Raw genomic sequence first — 4,737 nt, 5'->3', positions numbered from 1 at the left:
ACAAACTCTCAACTCTTCATCAATAGATTTGATATTTGATCTACTTTTACATTTAATGTTAGTTAGTACAGAAAATCGTTGTTCACAAAGATAGGATGTGGAAAACTACAATAAAACCGTTAGTGCCTTGTTAGCTACTGAAGGATATTCTTCTTTAACTGAAATCGAAAACTGATCGATGGGCACCTCTTTATGCTTGATCTTTAATCCCGGATCAGTAGATATAGAGGCCAGCTCTTCCTCTTCTGTTAACGAAAAGCCAACGTCCTCGGTAGAAATATCAATGAAAAGGTTGCGAATCCAGTCGTACTGCTCGGTGTTTATTGAGGGAAAGTAATAATTCAGATTACCTTTCAGAGTCGCTAAATGATCCACTATTAAAGGAATTAAATCGTCTGAATAGTCTTTTCTCAGCAAAGGAAACATTTCCAAACAGCCTGAACTTGCTTTTCTTTTTCAAATCACTATTTTTTTCTGGAATGCTTTGATTCTGTCGGTAGATGAGAGAAGATTTTCATGTCCACTTTGCATTGACATGTTCAGATTATTCAAGTGTTGAAACATATCAGTCAGATATTCCAATTTTGATGTCCAAAACTCACATTCCAGAAGTCCACAAAATTAACTTTTATTTTCTTTTTTAAAAAATGCCAGTAGTTCTTCGCGAAGTTCAAGCACACGACAGAGTACCTTCCCTCTTGACAACCATCTCACTTCTGTGTGCAATAGCAAGCGAGTGTGTTGTGAATCCATGTTTTCACAGTTGTTCAAATATACGAGCCTTTACTGGTCTAGTCTTGATGAAATTTACCATTTCGACAACTTGACCAAAAACTTCTTTCAATGTAATACCCAGTGGTTTTGTCATCAGGACCTCTCTATGCAAGAAACAGTGACTTGTTATTATCTTGGGATTATTTTGCTTTACAAATGATGCAAGACCTTTAATGGAACCCACCATTGATGGAGCTCCATCAGTTCAAATTCCAACACACGACTCCCAGGATAAATTCCATTTCTCAAAATAACTATTGAAAATAAGGAAAATATCTTCACCTTTAGTAGTGGTAAGCAATTCCTTGCAACAAAGATGCTGATTTACTATTCTATCCCTATCAAGAAAGCGAATAAAAGCCAGTAGTAGCGCTTTGTTACTTATGTCTGTTGATTCATCAACTTGTAGCGCAAAGTATACCTTATGCGTCCTGAAGTTTATTACGACAAACATTTTCCTCAATATCGGTAGACATTTCCAGAGTACGCATATGAACAGTATCATTTGATTGTGGAATTTTACTTAATTGTTTCTCTGCATCATCTCCTAACATATACTGTATAGTCTTCAGCATTTTTCTGCAAGCGGGCAAAATAATAGATTCAGCAAGAGTATGTGACTTCATCTTTACGGCAATCATTTCCGATACTTCACAAGATGCAATTTGAGCTTTTTCAGACAACGTTACTCTACTTTTGAAAGCAAATGCTTGCTTTGTTTGTTGCTCAAGTAGTCTTTTGAAATAATTTACGTCTTTTCCTTGAAGACTTCAATGCGATGTTTGAAAATATTTACTTAATTTACTAGGAAACATCGACTCATTTGAAATTTTGCAACCACAAACCAAACACAATGGGAGAGGCTGATTTTCATCTCCAGTCCACGTGAAGCCAAAACTTAAATAACTTTTGTCGTATTTCCGATTAGGTCTAATCTTAATTTTCTTAGCTGGACACTTCACTTCACTCGAAACGGTTTCATTATTAGAATTAAGTTCCTCACTGGCACGTTTCTTGCTTAAAAATCTGTTCATTTTATGGGCAGTCCACCTGGTTTCCTATTATATAAAAAAGTCCACGAATTATGATTCACTGAGTATCTTGACCGAGACTTTTGAAGAGTAATGTAGCAGCAGTTAGGTATCTACTGACTGAATGACCAGAATCGCAGATGCCCTTGCTTTTAAACAGGACACGGAGGTCATCGTCACGAATCATAAAACCGCTTTGACATTCAGCCACCATATGGTGAAGTCATTAACCTGGATTATAAGTCACTAACCTGGATTGCTGCACTGGTTAATTTTATAGCCAACCGACCTCAAGGAAAATTGGGTATTAGCTATGTCCTTTCATCCACTGCACTGACCATATGGTGAAGTAATTAACCTGGATCCACAACTCTGGATTACTGTTAGGCTTAGTTTATTCTGGTATCTGGTCTCAGGGGAAATTTAGTATTATTCCTGCTTTGCTTTTATGAGAGGAAATCAGAGATTAAGAGTGACAGGAACTTAAGAAATTGTGTTAACAGAAGAATATAATACTCTTCATCACAACAATTCTACAATTTTAATATTCAAGTATCAGAGAGAAAGAGAGAGAATCAAGAAAAAGGAAATATGAAAAAAATCTACCAAAAGTAATAAAAGATTAAGATTGTCAGTTCCATTTCAACCACGAATGAGACCGAATATTTCGTAGAACCAGTCAAAAAGTACTGGAAAAAGGATTGGTTCTTAACACATTTTTTATGGAAATTCATATATCGGAAATAAAATTATTATTATTTTTTTAAAATATTTTTCCGATACTGAGATTAAGGATGAAATAATTAAGAATATAAGTTTTCATTTAGCAATGAATTTTGCAAAGCATAAAACAAACACATAAACTTGTGAGGAAGGTGTTCGTGAAAGGAAAATGTATCCAGTACCCTTACGAAAAAAAAAAAAACTGACGGTTGTCATTTTCGGCTAAGCAACTACTAAGAAGATTAGCAGGATAGAAGTTCATAAAGAAAAGAGGCCAGCAATGACGGATTTAAACCCTAAGGAAATGAAAGGGAAAGATCAAGGAGACCTTAGAGAGAGAGAGAGAGAGAGAGAGAGAGAGAGAGAGAGGCCAGTAATGACTGATTTAAACCCCCAATGAAATGGAAAGGAAAGATTAAGGAATTTACCTTTCAGTTTAGAATGTCAACTATCGAAGACTTGACTCAGACATAGAAACATACTCGGTGTCTTCAAATTTATGAAAATAATAACAGATATTTTAAACATTAGGATACAATTTTCCTATTCCTTGGGGCGCACCTGAGCACCTCACGGGGCGCACCAGTGCGCACAGGTTGAGAAACGCTGCCCTGGACTATTAGAATGGAAGTTCATAACACCCCGGTCACCACGGAAAGGCGGCTTTTACGAGAGACTGATCGGAGTAGTGAAATCATGCTTACAAAGGGCCTTGTATAGAAAAAAGGATCTCTTTTATAAAACTCACTACCATCGTCGCCGAAGCTGAGAACATCATCAATAACAGACTGCTAACATATGTCAACGAAGATAACGCCGACATCGCGCTCACTCCTGCCAGACCCTTATACGGCAGAACTTTTGCAATGGCTCCTCCTTTGAACAAGTTTGTCGGCATACCTTTCAATGAGAACGTCGAATTGAGGGAGAAATATACAAGATTGTGTGAGACGATAAGAAAATCTGAGAAATTGTGGCTACTTGACTATTTGTCTTCTCTTGGAGAGAGGCACAGAAAACATCGAGTCTTCAAACATCTGTCCATTAGGCATAGGGGATTTAGTCCTTATAGTAAATGATAATTGTAAAAGACACAAGTACCCTTTGAGAAACATTGAAAAACTCTTTGCAGGACCTGCTAATGTTATATGGATGGTCGAGATAAAAACAGCAAGTGGAAATTTTACGAGACCATTGAATCAAGTCATTCCACTTAATGTAATGTCAGAAAGAAATCGTTAACAGAAAGCGGACAAAACGAAATAGGCGAGGCCCGCGAGACCAGCGAGGCATTAGGCGAGGCCAGCCATATAAACAAAGCAACAAAGAGGACGATGGAGAAGGCCGAAACCAAGGATGTCGGAGACGGCCTAGAGAGTATCGCTGAGGATGACCCGACGACCTTAACAGGTTCCCCCCCCCCAAACCCTCTACTGTACAAATTAATGCTGTATGATTGTCGGCCCATGAGAACAGCTGCTAAGGCCGACGAACAAAGAAAACATTTGATTCGAGGAGCTTTATAAGGACACTATACACGTGTTGTATGATTTTTTGTTGGGGAAGGGTGTGAGAAATTCTTCTCACAATAATTTTTTTTCTGATGTTTTCGTGTATTCACTTGTTTCCGTGCGATCTATCTCTTGTTTACTGTAGCGTTATTAGGATCATCTGTCTCATAAGAAATTATTGATTTGATTATTCGTTGTGAATTGCCGTCTGTCAGGTCATCGACAGACAAGAACTATGTTACTGTATTCGTATCTGTATTCATGTGAAATCCAAATATATTCGCATGCTTATGTATTTTGTAGAAATATTTACGTCTCTATTGTATTGTCATAATAAGGGTGAAGGAACCTCATCTAATTCGAGAATGACACTCTTACATTATTTTGCCCGGTTTTTTATTATGATTCTAGCATGAAGTCTAGGGTACTGTTTTAGCTATAATAATTCATTTTTATATATGAAATAACTCTCAGTAAATGCATTGCACCACACATGGTAATGGTTGAAGGTGTTATTAGATCTTGTTTGTACCTCTCGCCAGAGAAGCCAATAATCGAGGTCAAGAGTTCGGGAGAGGGGAAAGGAAGGGTAGTTGTTCTCGTAAATACCGCTTCTCTGTAACTTTTTCTCATTCACTTTTTGCCTGAGGAGAGAGACAGTTTGGTCTCTGAAATATAGCCTTTATTTTCCATATTTT

This window comes from Macrobrachium rosenbergii, chromosome 51, assembly GCF_040412425.1.
Source record: "Macrobrachium rosenbergii isolate ZJJX-2024 chromosome 51, ASM4041242v1, whole genome shotgun sequence".
NCBI lineage: Eukaryota > Metazoa > Arthropoda > Malacostraca > Decapoda > Palaemonidae > Macrobrachium > Macrobrachium rosenbergii.
The sequence above is the reverse complement of the archived record's forward strand: the minus strand, read 5'-3'. Positions refer to the sequence as shown.